Raw genomic sequence first — 12,544 nt, 5'->3', positions numbered from 1 at the left:
CTTGCCACTGTTGTTTAGAAATGTGTTTTTGAAAATGGAATTGATTTTTTATTAAGAAGCCTTCACTTTCAGCTAGGGATAAGCCAAATTGACACAGAATATTCCTGAAGCATATGCAGCGGATTGTCTGAATTGCTAAGCTGTCTTCTCAGGTACTTTGCTAATGTGGCATTGATCAATCTACAGATTCCCAAACTGTAGAGAAGTGATAGGAGTATTGGGCACAGATGCACCACGGGCCAGAAAGATAAATTGTTTGGGTTGTCTTTTTGCAACTTTAAGGTCACAATTCATTCATCTTGTTACTTTTCTGTATCCCTTTAGCGGCTTCAATTGCAGGATTAAATATTGAATGGTGGCAGATCACTCAATATATGGCTCTTCCACTTTGGCATTAGAAGGCATTTCATGCTTAAAATGGAACATTGTGCACACAGAATGCCAAAGGTAGTCGTGCTGATGATCTGTTCTGTAAGATTAATCCCACAACAACATTATCAGGCAATTCTTAACACATCGATTTATTCCTGATATGACACTTCTGAAACAAATGGATAAATGCTTGGCATATCCTCAGCATCCTAGGAGGGAGAATGTGGAATTGAACCCTCTACAGAAAAGATCCATATTTAAAATTAACCCCTTAAAAGCTTAGTCAGGAAAATTTTAGACTGAAATTCACGGCCACTCGTGCAAAGATGGTCTGTAAGAATCAAGATCAAGGTAAGGGAGAGGATTCTTCTCCAGGGAGCAGATCATGGTCTGCAGATTTGCCACACACCTTGTGTGCAGTAATAGTTGTGCCATTGTGCATTTCAAGTAGAGAAATGCTTCATGTTCCACATTTTAGTGCCTCTGGCTTCCTTCAGAAAGGCTCCTCTCTGCCCCCTGCTCCCAATCCCCCAGGAAGCTGCAAAATCCCTTGCAGATCTGTGCCACCAGCTCTCCTCTTAGAGCTGGTGAGCAAGGCCAGGCTTTGCAAGGCTTTCTTCAGTCTTCTGCACTGGTGAAAGGAGCAAGAGAATTTTGCCTCCAATGATTGTTACCTGTACAAACTGCATAAACACGTCCTGTGCCTTCAAAGAATATTATGTATGGGATGTGAAAGGCAGCCCAGCTGTTGAAGGTGGGTGCATTTGCAGGTTTTCCAAGCAGTATTACAATTGCAGTACAAACCACCTCAAGGGAATTCTATTGATTCTACCTTTAAAGCTGTTTTCTATAAGGTTTCAAAATTGGCATTGTATTTTGTGTGTTGTGGGGGTTTTTTGTTACATCTGTCTGCAAATGGAGCGAGAGGCTGGATTTCCATAGCACATGATAATTTCAGCAGGTAAGAAGTATCCTCAGAAGTGTAAATTTAGTTTTGCTTTTTCAAATTATATCTAATGATTAAATGTGTGTTACATATGAGTTTGGACAAAAGTGAGATCCAGTTTCAATCCTGCATCTGACTTGGGGATCCTCTGTCATTGGGTGGAATCCAAAGCCTCAGGTTAGGTGCCTGCACTTCCTAACAGTGTATCAATATACTGCCTGTACAGATGTCTCACGCTGATATTCATAAAAGGCTGAGCCATCAGCATCACTCATGTAGCCAAGAAGGTGCTGCAGAAGTAATATTCAGGAAGGAATTTGTGCCCAGGGCTGTAAGGTGACACCAGAACATTTACATTTATAATAAAGGGCTTTTTTCTTTGGATCTGAGTTTCCAAGTATACACTTGGAACACAACACATACAACACTTCCTTGTAAAACTAGAAAGAAGTGTCCTTTCTGATTTTGTGTCTTATCATCCCTCAGAAATGACCACAGGTTACTGACACATTGATACATGTATCTAATACAGGGATATATTAAACCCCTCTCTTTCCAAAATGATTTGAACCCAGGTATCTCATTTAACAAGGAACTTTTGAGACTGCTGGAGTGCCAGTACTTCTGGCAGTGATCCAGATTTGATATGGATATAGAGGAGTCTGCCACATGGGACTAAAAGTTTTTTAGGCAAGAAAGAACAGTTTTAATACAGAAGGCTGACAGAGACTGTCAAAGATGTCCAGTGTGGTGGTCAGCCCATTTCTTGGAGATCAGAGATATATTTTGTAAACACTTCCGTAATCAAATCCTCACCAAGAACCACTCCTGTGCCACGTGAGTGGTATGAGAAGAATCCTCTTATTCACCTGTTTATGTTTCAGTTTGTATGTGTCCAAAAGTGAAGCACACCCCTGGTGCACTTCCCAAAACATAATTTTGCCTTGTTAAAGGAAAGTTTAGTAACACTAGGTGGCTAGAGATGTTAAGACAAAATTGTTTCTGGGATTTATTCAACAATCAATTTGGGTTGTGGTCTAAAGTATGAAAACCATACACTAGGCCAGTTTGGGTTCTTAGATGGGTGTTTTTTACGGTGGTGAATTTATAGAAATATTAAGATGCCTGAATTTTGCTTGTTTGTCTGCCAAAACCCCATCTGTATATGGTTAATAGAATCCATGTTCATGTGCTAATGTCTGCAAATATTCAGGCTAGCTAACAAGACTATTGCTTTCTTTGCAGTTTCTTCATGTAAGTGATCCTTTAAACTGCCCATCTTAATACATTTGGATTTTAAAGATCTGTTAAAATTAATAACTTGAATAGAGAGTTGAAGCTTTTTGATATTCAACATGTTTTCTTAATGCCAGTAAAATGTTTCTGTTGTATGCAGCTCTTTTTACAGTTTGTTTTTAATCTGGTAATTTGTTTATTTCTAGTGCTAGTAAAATAAAAAGCATAATTAGCAATGGGTTTTTTACTGGAACATAGTGTGTAGGAAATGCTCTGAAGCTGACCATTTGAAAATGTAACCTATGTGTGAATAGTTGTCTTGGTTATGAAATCTGGCATCCTGATTCCTCTGAATTTGGTGACAAGTGATTCTATTCAAAGATTTGTTACAAGAATAACAAATGGTTCTGAACATAAAATGAAAAATATATTATTTGGACTTTTTTTTCTTTAGCCAAAATCCTTATTTGTACCAAAGGGATATATTGATTAGTTTGGCTGCTGTTCACATCATAATACCATCAAAGTCAAAATGAAATATGACCAAAAAGGTCCTTTTGGGGCATTAGGAGTCTGTTCCAGTATTTGTGCTGTAGATCATTTTTCTATCCACCTATCATCATGCAAGATTCTTTTTGATCTCACAGAGAATTAGACATAAGAATTACCTGCAGTCATGTAGTAATTCAGATTCAAAAGTAAAATTTCTCCTTGGTGTTTGAAATGCATTTTTTGGAATATCTTCTGTTACAATTACATTCTAGATGAGGAGGTTCTTAAATAACTACATGTTCTCCCTAAGTGCATGCCTACCTCTAACATAGATTGCAGACAAATTGCTGCATAGGTGTCATGATGTAGACACCACAAATTTTAATGAAATTCTCTTTTTTTTTAATTGGTTAAAATGTTTCTCCTGGGCTTGAAGATGAAATAGCAAAGATGAGAAAAACAGCATGTTACATTCTTAAATCTACAGGATGATAAAATCACCAATTACTTGAAAAGTTGGCTGAAATGGTTTTCCTTGTTTAAAAAAATAAATGTTGATTTTTCTGCTTACAAAGAGGTTTAATATACTCATTTCCTCTTTCTAGATTTTTTTTTGGCACTGTAAAATTAAGAACTTCATTATCACATACTGACTGGCCTTACATGTTGTTTCACTTTTGCCTGTTAGCATGGCATAAAATTCAAGGTGCAATTTTGGAGGTGAAAAGCATCACTGGCCTGGAGATTTTGACTTCTGATATATATGAATATGTGAACCAACATCCCTCTGTTGATAAGCAATATATGTGACCCATGACGGGCAGCTTGCTGTTCTGGTGGAGCAAAATATTGCAGCTAGACCATGCAGGCTTCTGCTCCACTGGACTTGGAATAGATTAGTAAAATATTCTCCCAGCTTGAAGGGGTTTACTTTGGGGTTTTTTCCCCCATGATGGATAGTAGATAAACTCATATGCAAGTTTATTGCAAGATTCCTTTGAGACCCCTAGCTTTTTATGAATGGAAAGGTCATTTATAAATGTTCAACATCATTGTATTTTATTACTTTTCCCACAGGACAAGATCAGTGTGTTCTCTGTTAGAGACTGCAATCAGATTTTACAACCACACAGATTTAATGTTGTACATATTACTTGTGTTCAATAACTGAAGACTCTGTAATGAAAAATACTTTTGATTTCATCCCATGGAGGTCTCTTTTATTCTTACATTACAATTTTCAAACCGGAACACAGACTTTACCAAGGCCAGGAGCCTTCAATTCTAAGTTATTGATGCAGGGTCAATCTTTGCCTGGACTTTGGTTTTCTGTAATGCTAAAAACTTCTATACAGTTTTCTCTGAAACATCTGATCTTTCTTTGTCAAAGTGGCCTTGAGGTCCACTATTGGTAGAGCTGTATTTGAGCCATAGGATGGTCATATTGATGCTTGGTTTGGTCACTTAATTATACTTCATTTTTGTATTTGCTGAGTCTTACTCCTTTGGGCATAGCACGTCTTTTAGTCACTATAACATCTAGTTTGTTATCATCTATTTTGAAAGCATTTATGTTGAGTAGAAAAATCTTTACCCAGGGAAAGTCCAGGACTTGAACATGTGTGGCCACAAACTGAAATCATTATTGCAACAGAAAATGTCAATTAGTCCATTTGAGACTAAAAGCCATAAAAACAGCTCTGTGATCTGATAGGGAGACTGAGCACCAGGCACTGAAATCCTTCAAGCATTTTTTCTTTGGTGTAAAGCTCTAAAGGCCACTTGGACTTTTTTAGTAAGGCATGATAGCAAACTCCATCCCTGTATTTGCATTATCACTGTCTCCAGCAGCCCCACTCTGTCTCGCGCCAGAAGAGACACCATTTCCAACTGCAGAGCTCTCGATCAGCATTTAAAGGAGAATCATTACACTTTGGAAGCAGTTTCCTAAAATCTTGGGAAAGGCATGGGAGTAGGATGAGTTCCTCATCATGGAGTACTTTGCATATGGGAGAGGAAGAAATCTCTCCATATTCCAAATCAGACAACTGAAGAGAACCCCAGATGGATTTACAGTGCTTCTAAGAGGCTTGTGTGGAACATGTTCTCTAGCATGCAGCTGTATCAATGACAGATTCCATGTTTTGCAGTTTTCACATAAAAGAGAATGGTTGGAATGCTTTCAAAGTCCAAGGTGCAGGACTGTATTTCTACCTCAAGGGAATATTAAATTCAGAGTAGGAAGGAGTACGTGAAGTGTCTCACGCACAATCAGTGTGGGAATAACATGCAGTTCAAACTCATGGTATTTCATTTTAAAAGGCTTAGGAAAGAACGTTTCTCTTAAACTAATAGGTGCTTTTGTCAGTTGTGTACAGCTGTGTGAAGTACCAACTTCTCTGTTAGGCATTCAGTGGCCCATCTGAGGGGCTCAGATGTGTAGATTGAGCTCAGTGTGTAGTGTTGGACACAGATGTTGCATAGCTCTTCCATATTAGTATTTCATTGGCACACAGGTAGGACTCATCATATATTTTACTAGAAGCATTGAATTGGTGTTTTGACACCACACTAGTGCACTCAGCCTGCACAAGACCTTTTCTTTGGAAATTGTTTAACACAATCTATTGGCCAAAGAGAAGTGAGTCTGCTGTTTTCACAGTGGAGTCTGTTATTTCACAAGGTAGTACCCTGCTTCCTTGTTCATTTGTTAGTGTTCTAGGACAAGCTGATTTATTACCCTGAAAGGAGAGCATTATGGTCTGTAGGATATTTAATAGGTTCAGAAACATCACCTTATCATGTACAAAATCTAGTAGCTCTTTTTTTCTGAGAGGTGCCCCCAATTTTTGTGTCAAAGTTTTGTAAATACTGGGGGTAGATGAGGTTCTTGTAAGTACTCAAAAAAGATTATTTTGATAAGACATTCTGAAGCTAAATGATTTTGAAGGTATAGTTTTAGAGTAGTTTTGGCAATGAGAGTACAATGAGATCAAGGCAACTGTCAGTTTGCAAAAAAAATCGTGTTATTCAAGAAACCGTCAAAAGTAAAAATATTTGATAGGCATAAAATGAACTGTTTTCCTCCCCCCTATGCATTTTCCATAGTTTGTTGTCATCTAGCAATAGACTAGTTTATGTCTCCTTTCAAATGCCTGAATTCCACCTTGCACAGAGACACATGCCTGTACTGGTTTTTCCTAGTAAGTACCTTGAGTAGGCAGGATATGTAACAGCCTTTTTGGAGAGTGCAGAGAATTACTGTCCCTATTCTCCTGAAAATAATGTGGTGCACTTTCTGAATAAGGATAGCTGGCATTCAGGTGAAGGATAAAATATATGAAGGTGCAGGATAAAATATATGTACACATGCATGTATTGTGTGTCTGTTTGAAGAAATCCATGATTCCTCTAGTTTGCAGTATATGTCTCCTGTCTTTTCAGAACCCTCAACTGTCAATATGGGCAGATACACAGTGGGTTATTATATTGCAAATGTGTAAGTTTTTTGTTCAAGGTACTTGTTCATGTTGTTGCACAGAGATGAATATGGGAGCAAAAGAGAAATTACATTTTTCGTCACAGCTTAGTTTGCGTGTTAGTTACCATCAGATTTCTTCCTCTCTTTTACTCTCTCTTTCCCTTCCTCCATACTAGTGAAATTTAAATTTGTTGTCTGGGGAGTTCGCTGGGGAAGTGAGGTTTACCATGGAGCAACCTTACATATGAACCAGACTGAAAGTTCATGAAAGTTCAGGCATGTAGTGACTGTGTAAACTCTGTCCAAAGCTGGTTCACCACCTCCTGTGTGCTGCTCATCAGTGTGCTGTAATAAGACAATGTTAGGCAGGGTTCCTCCTTAACACTCCCTCACCCTAGGTAAGGTCTGTTTTAGCTCTGGTTTTACAATTCTCTTTTCTGAAAGTCAAGTTGTAATAAAACCAGCCAAGGCTTTCTCACGTAGTTCAGCTGCTTCTACAATGTACCCCTCAGGACTGCTGATTCCACTCGGCAGTCTGCGGTTTTCAATTACTGGCCACAGATGACTTTTAAGAGAGCTGGCAAAGCTAACCAAGGAAATTGAGCCTGGCAAGATTAAATTTGCTGTGTAGGAATCTTCATCTTCACTGAAAAATTCTTAAAGGCTCCATGAAGAAAAAAAAAAAAAAATTAGTTTAAAAGGCTGAAAACTACACATACCTCCTCTAAAAGTGAGTTTTATATCATGATAGTTGAAAAAATCATCTGGTTTCTAGCCACCAGCATATACCAAACTTTGGAAGGTGGAAGTAAAGGTTCTTTAGTATGTTATTAGAGTTACATTTATCTCAGTTACATAGGTTTCTTCATTCTATATGAATTAATGTCAGGTGAATTCATATAGATGTTAGCTTGTTCTAAAATTGAGTAGCACATTGATGCATCTGATGTCTTAAGGTGAGACACTGTGTATCTGAAACACGCTTTGTCTCCCTTGCCCTTTCCCAGTTATGGGTTTCTCATTCTTAAAACGATGAATATAAGAACTGCTGTTTTATCTCAAAGCATTTGAATAGCTATTGTGCATGTGGTTTATGGAGTGTATCCTTCAGATGCTTCTAAACTAGTGACATGGACAGATTTTACATTTTTCCATTAGTTGTTTCCGTGACTTGTCTCTGAGCTATTATTACAAAATACAAGAATTTATTTTGACAGCAAGGCTGCAGGAAGTGCAGCTTGCAGCTTATAGCAGACTTGTACTATTTTGCCCTAACAGTCTAGAAAATTACATTCCCAGAAATCAGCAAGTGTAGTCAGAATGCAATTTCCCTACCTACAGAAAGCTCTGCAGTTGTTTTTTTCAACAGCTGGCAGCCTGCAGGTCTGAATCATTATGTCCTCCTTCCCTCCTTTGTCCCTTGGGCCTGACCTGCCTTGCTTGGAAAGCCTCACTCAGTAACACCCAATGTTTGTGCCTGCTTATTCACTGGTTCCACCAGTATTAGTCACCAAAGACTCTGGTCTACCATGCTGCTGATTATCCTATTTATATTTATGGCTGGAAGTAACTGAGGGGACTACAAATTGAATTTAAGATACCCTCAAACACACCTGCCTATAACTCCTGAAATATCTGAAGTGGTCATTGCAAGACTGTATAAAGTACCAAGAGAGACATCTCCAAAGTCCTGCACCATGATCCGAATAGCAGACCCCTTCACAGCATTTTAAATATAAAATCAGGTTGTATAGGATTACATTTAAAATGTAATTTTCCTAATCTGTGTGAATACCATCTTTATTAAGTGAAATATGATTTGATATAAAAGAACTCATAGGTTTTCTTTTAAATCGTATGTTCAACTATCAGAACAGTAGATGCTCATATATTATATAAAACAATATCTTTATCTCCCCCCCCCCCTCCAGTTAGTGTCCTAAGTGGCTTTTTGTACATTCATATTATTGTACTTGAAGTTCAATATTTAAACTGTTTAACATGCTAATCAATTTGTAGGGGACCAGACCCTGCTACAAGTTTTTATCATGTAATTTCACAGACCTATCTGCACCTAGTTAATCTTTTGTGAATTCTATCAAATTGTTTCTAGTTGAAGTACTTGTAGTTCCTTAAAGGCACAGATTTCCAGTGGAGATCTATATTGGTTAGATCTCTTACTGGTTGATAATTCTGGTCTTTTTTTTTTTCTTTTTTTAATGTGGCATAGTCCTCTAGTCCATCAGGGCAGAAGATGTGTGAACTAGGGCATAATTTAATTAGCCGGACTTACTTTTGAAACTGAAAAGGATTGCTGTTTCACAACTTGGTACCATTATTCCTTTCCAAATATTGTAAGGCTCAAATTGCAGGCCTAAATTTAGCAAACTGTTCCTCTTTAAAAGAGCTCATCATACTTTTCGGGCAGTAAGTCGATGTGAAAGCATTTATGCGACTTCCTCTTCAATAAGCCCATTATATCTGTCTTTGGCCATGGATTTGCTCTGTTAATATGTCATAGACAAAGCAAGCAGGTGAGTAATCAGAAGGTTAAAGGTGACTTTGTGAAATGGAACGACCTAAGCCAGACTTAACACAAAAAGACAAAGAAAAGCAGGGAAGAGGCAAAGGAGAGAGAACAGTAACAGCTTTTTTCCATGATCTGTGGAGTGTGGGTGAGGGTAAGCCTGCACGTTCCCAGCCTTTTTTTGGTCCAGTTTGCCCTATTTCAGCATATCTGAAATGAAACATACCTATTCCAGCACAGGTTATTTTGCTAGGTTTCTATCTAAAATGAAACATTTCCTTGAGTCTGATTTGTGTCTTCTTCCCTATATAATTTGTAAAAGTAAAGGAAGCAAAGGCAGCAGTGTTTCAGAGAAAGAGCACGTTTTCCAAGGCTCAGCAGCTTGTGCAGAGCCTGGCTGATGGATCTGTGTGTTCCACAGTAACACTCTGCAGTCCTGCCACTTTGGGTGCAGAAGTCTGCCTGCATTAGCCAGGAGCTTCACCCAGACTAATAGACCTTGTCAAGAGGTACAGCACAATGTTAACATGCTTTGATGTTTTGCAGCTCAGAGGTACTTGCATACTTGCCAGGTCAGGTATTTCAGCATCTGCATGAAGACATCCATCCTTAGATGTGTATAGTTTGAAAGATGTTTATATAATAAATGGAAGGAAGGCATGTCTCCATTTCACAAAACAGTGGCACATTCTTGAAAGTAACTTAGGGGTTTTTTTTGAGCACATTTGTTGTTAAGCCTGGTCTGGTTTTGAAAGCAAAGAGTAATCAAGAAATTCAAGAATCTAGATATAAGTTTCAGATTCTTATTATATTTTCATTACCATAGTTACTTGCACATTGGTTATTTAGTAATTATTGTTAATGTCCCACTGATTTTTCCAAGAAATGAGATTTGTTTTTCTTATAGGAATTTAATAAAACCCAGCCAAGTAATACTCTGATAGAATGAAAAACACCCTTACCCTTTTTATCATGTGATACAACATTATTAAATTAGCACTCATGTAACTAGTGTCTATAATATTCTTTCAGTCATTAAAATCATTATGAGAGAATAATGCATTGTGAAAAAGCATTATAAAACAATCTGGAGCCTTTCAACTAATTTCTTTCATGTCATTTCATTCAATTTAAACCAGTTTGACATTGTCCAAGTTAACAAGTTACTCTTTTCTGTTCAGCACCTGCTGGTGGCAACCCATAAATCAGCATCTCATCCAGAAGCATGAAAGACCTCATTAAATCTAATTTTGTGTGAGTTAACAGATCTCCAAATTAACCCTTCTTTAAAAATAAAATATAATAAGATAGTAAAGGTCAGCCTTTTTGTACAACAAAGTTTGCTGACCACAGAGATTTTCAAGCCCGACGGCACATTTGACTGCATGGTTGTCTCATCCTTTTGGCAATGGTCTGTTTGATGCCAGTGAGGAATGCTAAGACTGTCTGAAATATGTTAACATGTACATTTTATACTTTTTTAAAGCAGGAAATAAAAGGTTAAAAAAAAAAGTGGGGTTTTTTTCTCAACAGTAGTAAATCATTGATGTGAAATTACTATTGCTAACAATTTGTGGGGAGAATTGCTCATTTCTTCACTCACTTGCCAGCTCTTTGAAATGCAGTACAATCTTGCATTCTACATTTGATTTATTATGCTTTATTTTGCTAATAGATAAATACAAATAAATATATTTAGACAGAGTAGTTGTAGAAGGGCTACATAAGAAAGCCATGCCTTACTCGAAAACAAACTGTTAACAGTTTCAGGAAACAAAAAATAGGCCCATACATGCTGATAGACCTTATAACATTCAGGTGTGTCTGAAGATGAAGAGAAAATTTTTTTTAAGGCTATTACTTTTTGAGTGTAGGGTATAGAAACTAATGTACTTAAAACAGAAATCACAAATATAATTCACCTACATTATACATAAAAAACAAATGACAAACATTTCCAAAATTTCAAATAAGAATGTCTATAAATAAAAACACTTCAGTATCATCAAATAAAGGTAGAAGAAAAAAAGGCAATAAACTATTAAGAAGAAAAATGAATATGCTAAGAATACAAATAGCATTTTAGCAGGAACATTATTACAACAATATCTATACTTCATAGCTTATGTGTGTCTTATAGGGAACTACAATCTGATTATAAAATATGTCAAGTAACACACAGTGCAGAATGCCAATATTTGTAGTAGGGTGCATGACAATTTATTTATTATATTGGTTTAAATTACTGATTCACTGAACAAACTTCATTTTTTTCTTGTCATTTTTACTTCAGCTTGCACAATTTAAATAGCATATAAAATTTTTCCATTGAAAGAGTGCATTGTATGGCCAAGCTGGGTTTTTCCACCTTTTTGTCACTACCTAATAGAACATGATAGCATTAATTGAAGTATTTGGGGTTGGTTCTAAAATTGTGCTGAGTGTTGAACTTGATCAAGTATCTATGACATAAAACACCAGGGGACAATATGACTCTCTAAGAACCTGCCTAAAATATCCACTAAGAAGAAAAAATACGTATTATCATGGAGACTAAATGTTCAGTACGGCTTATGCTGACAGTACTAAAATAATTCAGACATTAGAAAAATCATAGATATCTAAAATATTGGTGCACTAAATTCTTTATTAAATGTATATTGATGGCTAAAAAAAGAAGAAAAAATCACAGTTAGTGTTGTCTTAGACGAGTGGACGTAATAATTTATGACTCCTACGTAGACAAAAATGAAAACCAGCAAATATTCTCTGTATGAAAAACTGTAATGTAAAATCTCTCTTGGTAAATTAAAAACACACATTACAAGATCAAAATAATATGAAATCCAAAATTGAAATGATTCTTTCAAGTTTGTGTTGAAAACTGCCTTACACAGGAAACAAAATCCCCGTTAAATAAATCAGTTTGAGAGGATGTGTATTGAAAAACAGCTGAAGGAAAGCATAATTTGATGATAATTAGTATGTATCAGCTAAGAAATTCAGAACACTGAAAAGGCAGAAGGGAAAATTAGGGAGAAAGCCATGACCACAAAGTTTGGTGGCTTTTTTTTTTTTTCTCTTTCCTTTAATGGGGCAGATGTTTGGCTTCTTGTTGTAGCTGTTAAAATGAAATTGAATGAATCCCAATAATGTTAACCAAATTTAGACAAAACCAGAAGAATTCCCCAAAGAAAGGCAGAAAATGCTGAGGTTTTCAATAAATATTTATCTTATGTAGTTAGATGGAGGAAAAGGTGGCAAAGAGGCTGTTAGATCATATGATAAAATATTTATTTTTCCATGGAAATATTAAATTGCAGCTATTAGTACTGGATGTTTTCAAGTGCTCTAGACAGATAACTTCATTCAGGAGTGCAAAAATATGTAGTAAAACAATAGGTAGACATAAAGCAGATGAGTTAAGACTGCAAACATTGATACCAATTTATAGTGAAGTTCCATTAAGGATATTAAAAGAGCTGTCTCA

The 12,544-nt window shown here is 36.6% G+C and overlaps 1 protein-coding gene across 1 annotated transcript in view; it reads left to right on the top strand.

Annotated features, from left to right (window-relative positions):
* TENM3 (teneurin transmembrane protein 3) overlaps nt 1-12,544 on the top strand; it is a 347,191-nt gene that overhangs the window by 81,497 nt on the left and 253,150 nt on the right. The gene's annotated exons all lie outside the window — the stretch shown is intronic.

This window comes from Fringilla coelebs (genome assembly GCF_963513975.1).
Source record: "Fringilla coelebs genome assembly, chromosome: 4".
Classification (NCBI taxonomy): Eukaryota; Metazoa; Chordata; class Aves; order Passeriformes; family Fringillidae; genus Fringilla; species Fringilla coelebs.
This window is presented reverse-complemented; position numbering and strand designations above follow the sequence as displayed.